The following is a 7,419-nucleotide window of genomic DNA, read 5'->3' as shown; positions in this document are numbered from 1 at the left end:
TACCGCTGCCTGGGCCTCATCGTACAAAAGTCTAACCAAAAAGGTAGAATGGAGGCGTTTCCCCGGCCCTCCCATTCAGTCTTCTAAGCCATCCTATAAAATAATAGAAGTATATAACAATACCAATAAGAATAGGCACTGGTCAACTATTATAGATATATTTATCTCTTTAATGCGGTGATGTATGAATCCATGAAGGCATTTCTCAAATTCGCTACAATTTTGTCTAAGACTTATTTTTTTATGTATGAGAAGTATGACTGCCACCGTGTATACAATCTAAAAATCAAAGAGTTGGACCTAATTTTTAGTTTTAATTAACATTGAAAATCCGATTGATTAAACATTAATTGAATGTTTGCAAACTTACCTTTCTTTGTAGTTTTACATCAAAGCTATGCACGTGCGCTTAGATAAAAGATCATTAAAATTGTTCGTAAAAAAGACGTTATTTTATTAATATTTCGATATCAATCAAATTCATTATTAATTTTACATAAAAGAACTATTTAAAGACATTGGTTTACAACATAATAGTGACGAAAAAGAAAATCGAAAGTAGGGGACGAGTTGACCATATTAGGGACGAGTTGACTCTTTGAGGACGAGTTGACCAAAAGTAGGGGACGAGTTGACCAAAAAGGTGACGAGTTGACCAGAGGACGAGTTGACCAGGGGACGAGTTGACCGGATTGCTAATAAATAAGGTTATTTTCTGCGTTAACTTGTGTATTTACTTTATTTTTTGTATGGAATTATTCATACAATGATATCTAATTATTTTCTTATAAAGAAATAATTACTTTATTTCAATTTGATTTTAAAAAACGACCGAAAAATCGAGTTCGCTATTACACTCCATTGGGTAAATTCCCCAGAGCTATGTACAGAAAGTACCCGGAAAACGGCGTTTTAGCTAGGTTTTCGAATTCGTGAATTTGCATAATGATTCTATACACACTACGTACAGAAGATCTTCTCTTTCCGCTCACATTTAAAAAAACAAATACGAAAGTGACTTATAAAATATTGAATACCGTTTAATTTGAATTTATAATATAATTATAACAGTTTGTAGACGCATGTTTCATATGTTTCAGACCAACTAGGGGCGTAACTGAGCTATTTTTGATATGTAACTCCTAGCGAGGGGGTCCGGGGCGGCCTTGCTCCCGAGAAATTTTTTGAAAGAGAAAAGCTATTTCCTGGAATTTCGTGACTATCTAAGAAGGCTATATTTGACAGACATATTGGTAATGATTATAAAACTCTTTTTATTACCTTTTTAAATCATGTAAAATGAACAAGAACCGTTACATATTACCATATACAGTTGAGTTCACACTAAAGCTTCCCACCTTTGTGCACTTCTAGTGCACTAGAGCTGAGAACTAGAAGTCACTAGAAGTGCACTTCCTAGTGCACTTAAGCCCATATTGACCAGTGCTGGCCAGGGAAGGTGACACCTAAATGGAATAATTGCATGTATATCAAGTGGGGGGGAGGGCATCCAATTGTTACGCTGCTGTATGAAGAAAAAAAAATGGAAATAATATATTATGGCCTAATTCAATGAATATAAATAAGTAAATTTTAAAATCAGCAGTTTTAAACATTTTAGGTGATTATCAATGTGAAGCTAAAATTGAAAATGTTGTTTTCATTTATTGTAATCATATTTTTATAACCAGTATTAACTGTAATGTGAAAAATAATATACCCTTAAAATCCAATTTATAGAATTTAATAAGGTTAAATTAAATATGGCATCCGTAAGTGGATAATTAAATAAGTGTTTTTAAAAGCTTTTTAATGGCCCATAATTATTTCAATTTTTATAGTGTACAAATGGTATTAAATCAATGGTGGGATAATTCTGGCCCAATTAAAATTTAAGTTGTTACATCCATAAACTTTTTTTCATAAGCTCAAACTAAATCAAGGAAAGGTTATATATAAAGCTAAAATATTAATTTCTATAAATATATAACTTGAGACAATTCAATCAATGTTCAAATATTGAAAGGATTATTACATAACATTGATTTAAACAATCAATATACTGTGATAAATTTAGTATTCAACTTTTGTAATGCTTGCATATGTTTTATGCAAATAATTTCAATATTATCCATAAAATAAATAAATTTGAATATCTTTATTTCATTTATTTCAATATTAAAAATTTAATGTATAAAGGGAAATACTTTTATTGAAGAGGAAAATCTTAACAGTCATGCTGTATTGGTATTTCTGAGATGGGACACTGTTTTTCAATATTACCCACTCTCCTGCTGATAAAGAGGGCCTGCAGGGTAAATAACAAAGAACAGTCAATTTCTGCAGATTTATAAGAATGCATTGAAATTCCCTGGTTTTCCTCAAAATGCACTGTTAGACATAAGCCTGGGATTCATCAGGCGTTGGCGAACTCAGTAAATGACCAATAATTTTTGTATAATTCAAATATACAAAAAAACATAAAGGCATAAAATGCATAATAGATATTATCAGAAGACATAGATAGATGTTATCTATGTCTCTGATATTATGTGTCTCTAAAGCGGAATTTTCTATATGTATTCCATTTATCCACATTCTTGCCATTCTGCATTATAATATCACGGATTTATATTACTATATATCTATTAATAAAATCCGTGATAATATATAACTTAAGAGGCAATTCCTCATGTTCAAGATTGAAAGACGAATATAATTCATTGAATTTAAAACATTTTATACCACTGTGATATTATATTTTTCAACCATAAAATGCTTGCATACTTTTTAAAGATATATATAATCAAAATTTTTCCATAAAATAAATAAAATTGATAACTTTATTCAAGATTTCTACATTAAAAAAATGTATAGAGGGAATGTTTTTATACAAGAGGAACTTAGTCTCGAGTCATGCTGTGTATTGGTATTTTTTTGAGAGCGACTGTTTTCATTACACTGGTCTCCTGCTGATAAGAGGGCCTCAGGGTAAATAACAAAAATGCAAATGTATGCAATATTTATTGAAAATTTCCTTTTTTTCCCCAAAATACATGTAAGTCATCGATAAATGACTATACTTTTTGTATAATCAAATGTAAAAAATAATCTTAATGTCATATACGCACGTTAGATATTATTGTCATTTATTGTCTTTGAAGTGGAATTTTCTAATCTTATTATAAAAAACTGGTTTAAAACCAATGTCAGTGGTAACTATTCTACAAACTTCTGACTTTGTATCAATATTTTTTCACATTTATTGCAATTCTGCATTAAAATTTGCAGCATCTATTAGTTTTTGAACTGGGAAATGTTATTTTTTTCTATTATAGATTTGACAAATTTGCCTTGTCAGTTTTTCTTTTTTTTTAAATTTAATATCATACATGAGCAGAAAACAGTTACAGGAGATTAAAGTGTCAAAAGTCATGCTGTGTATAGGTGTTTTGATATAGTACCCTGCTGATAAGAGAGCCCCTCAGGGTAAATAACATAAGCCAGATTAGGCGATGTAAATTCTGTATTCTCTGGATGTTGGTGCAAATAAATTTCATTACAAATAGTACAAAAAGAAAAATGAATATTTTTGCAATTTATAATAAACTCATAAAATTAATCATATTGCATAATAATGTTACAATGCATGAAAAAAGAAGGAAAAAAGATTGGTGTCGTCTCAAAAAATGGAATTGACAGATTTTCTAATCTTTTTGTTAATATCCATGTCAGTTTAATTATGTATACTAGTATCCCACAGGTACATATCAATACTTAATCCACACATATCAATACATACCACCATTATATATAAATATTTATTTTCAGAATAATATATATCATTTATATTAATCTTAGGTAAATCTCAGTTTGAGAAGGTAAGAGAGATTATAAATGAAATAAAATTGACAAAATTTAGGCCAATTATAAACATATTAATTCTTTAATGTATTAAAGGCTATTAATGCTTAAAATCATTACCTTTAACTAAAACAACCATATAGAGTTAAGATAAAAAATAACTAATACTACGGTATAATTCCCCCTCCCCCCCAAAAAAGAACTGACTTAATTTTGTTTGATTAGCATTTCAATGTTTCATATTTCATTACCAGATTATAATAAAATAGAATCATATTAAATATCAATTAAGTTTGTTTATTTATGCACTTATCAACATTAAAGTTATAATTATTTATATTTAAATTACTTATTCTAACAATTAAATTTTAAATTACAAAATCAGTAAAATTAATGACTTTGAAATTTATTGTTCTAATATTTTACGCCATATTTTACAAAATCCAATAATCACAATTTCAAAATTAATTTTTATTGAAAAACTATTAAACAGATATCTATATTTTCTATCTCAATTTTGTAAAAGTCAAATTGCTATTCAGTGAAATAAAAGGTAACTGCTTAATACATATAATAGGTCTGGTGCACTACAAAGTGCACTTATGAAGTGCACTAGTAGTGCACTACTAGTGCACTTTGTAGTGCACTAGTAGTGCACATCTAGTGCACTCCTAGTGCACTTTGTGTAACCTTTAGTGTGAACTCAACTGTACCATAAAAACTTTTTTAATATTTATAATCGATTTTTTTTTCAAGAAAAATTTGTTATTTTGCGACTTTCAAACTAATGTTAGAGCAACAAATCTCCCGTATTCAGTAAATTTTAAATTTAAAGTTAAACAAACGCTAGACGTCTGTTTCGTTGGTATGCAAACTTGTCTACTCGGCATTTACTACCCTATCTTTTTAACAGTTGTTCCAGAAATTTATTCTGTTTTACAATTTTACAATCATGTCCAGGATATGTTATTATGCATATAAGTTTTTAGTAAATCGGTACTTTTGATAGAAATAATTCTTTATTTGCATTTCTTTTCTATATCATAAGCCTTAACATTGAAAATATACCAACTGTTTGTACATTGCCTTGTTCTGGGAAGGCGTCTTCCCACCTTGTATGCAAACACGTGTTGTCATATCATTTTCGCACCCACTTAAATTGACAGTATATCACGCCCGCTTTAATATCGCTAAAGTACTTTTGTAATCCAATCATCAGTGAAGGTATATATTATGTAACTGATGACACTTGCCCGTTGTTTATTCAGTGGACAATTAAATTAACTTTTCTTCTGCACCACCATATAAAAGCGCAGATTAAGTGACATTTATTATACTCATCCAAGTGTAAATGGGCAACGTACATGTTAATTTGAAAATAACTTTTTACTTGCCATCATTGTGTTAAAATAATATTTCAGTAAGAAAAAAAAGAAATTAGTAATCCACGGAAATTTCTATAAATATCGTACTAAATGTATCGGTAAAGTAAATGGGGCAATCTTTTTATAAGTTAGGATTTTTTAATACTTTATGCTAGTCATTTAATTTCATCATCATATATAGGTCAACCACCATTATAAATGTGAATCTTTTAAAATAAATTCATAATTAAACATAAATTGGCAAAGATAAAATGAAAGTTATGTCACTTTAATATATATCTATGATAATTTCAAGTGGCTGTCAAAGGGATACTCAGGCAAATTAATGACAAAAATATATAAATGATCTTATGTACTCAAATCACATTAAAATGGCAATTCTGAATGTACCAGCATGAATTCCTGTATAAATTCTATGCATTTTAAACGTAAATATATCTATAAATGTTGAACGAAATCTAGGCGCCGACAGAATCATCGAGTTGTTTTAAAACTAGTCATGTGACTTGAACGAACCCTGGAAGTTACAATCAAAGATATTGTGGATATTGTATGATTGAAACAAATCTAAGCCATTCATTTGACATGTTCTTTATCGTTTCTAGAGTTCACTGTGACACTTCTGCAAAATCTTAACACTCTAACCTGACCGACGTGGGTCAGGCTAGAAAACCACCATTTTATTCTTTATATGGAGAATATTTTTGTTCCTGTGACCGCCTAGTGTTTTCATTTTGAGGACATTTACAGAATAATGAATGAAAAATTCAAAACAAAGAAATGAAAATTTTGTATGTGTCTCCCTGCAAACGTAATTAACAATGAAAATGACTCATTAATTATTTATTTAAAAAAACATTTATGAATATTGACAATTACTTTCGTCCGATTAAGTCATTTTCGTATTGTTTAGTGTGGGCGAAAGTAAGATATCTGAACAGTTATATAGAAATTATGAAAATACATGGATGTTAAATGATCAAAATGATTATTTTTAAAAATATATTTTATTCATTTCTGAAAACATGAGTCTTTAAACACTATATTTTGATATTTTTAAAGTCACCTTTCTTTTTTAATGTGAGCAAAAGGAAGATCTGTGAACTTGTATATAGAAATTATGCAAATAAATGGCGAGTAAATCATATAATGATTATTTTTGAAAAGTAAATATTATCAATTTCTGATAATATACGTCTGCTTAGTGCATTATTAGTAAAAAAAAATTCAATCTAAACAGTACATTTAATATTTTATAAACACTTTCGTAGTTTTCAATGTAAGTGAAATGAAGATCTCAGAACTTGTGTATAGAAATTATGCAAACAAATAGCGCGTAAATCAATAATGATATTTTTCGATAATAAATATAATCCAGTTTCTAATAATATACGTCTACAACCTGCAATTTTATTGTAAAAGTCTATTAAACGCTATAATTCATATTTTGAAAAGTCACTTTCGCTCACTTTCGTCAAAAAAGTCACTTTCGTATTTTAGGCAAAAACCCCTAAATATATTTACATTTTAAATAGTTTTTAATTTCCATTTCCCTTGTGTTTAAGCTAGTCTTCCCAAATAATTTCAATATACACGGATTAACAAAAGTAAGATAATTAATGTATATAGATTGGGGAAAAGACAGTTTTCCCATCCTCGACACTTAATCGTTCAAAGATATTCACATCAACACCCCCTGCGACCTGCCCCGCCCAAATCACCAAATACTTGTGGTGTGGAGTTTCCAAACGCCTTAAAATCAAATTTTAATTATAATATTTGTCAATCCCAGTACAAAAACCTAAAACATATATTAATGAACGCTGAACAAGAAAATAAATCAACGTCTATAATAATTTTTAAGGCGTTTTAGAGTTCCACACCCCAATTGTCTGTGATATTTGTTTGATGAGTCTATTTTACGTACTAAAACTTTTCTACTACATGTACAGTAGTAATAAAGTATTATTCTCCATTAAAGGCTTCTGTATAGATGTTTTACCTGACAATAGGTTCTATAATATATCATGCTAAAAATAAAGAAACAAACTATTTTAAACAAAATATATACATAGATACCTTTTTGCTATTCTATGCAATTAACACAGAATACAAAAGTAATGCGCAGGGGTTGCTATCTACGAGTAATGCATAACATGTTTTTCTATTT

This window comes from Ruditapes philippinarum, unplaced genomic scaffold, assembly GCF_026571515.1.
Source record: "Ruditapes philippinarum isolate M1 unplaced genomic scaffold, ASM2657151v2 ctg536_1_1_1_1, whole genome shotgun sequence".
Taxonomy (NCBI): domain Eukaryota; kingdom Metazoa; phylum Mollusca; class Bivalvia; order Venerida; family Veneridae; genus Ruditapes; species Ruditapes philippinarum.
Note: the sequence above shows the minus strand (reverse complement) of the source record.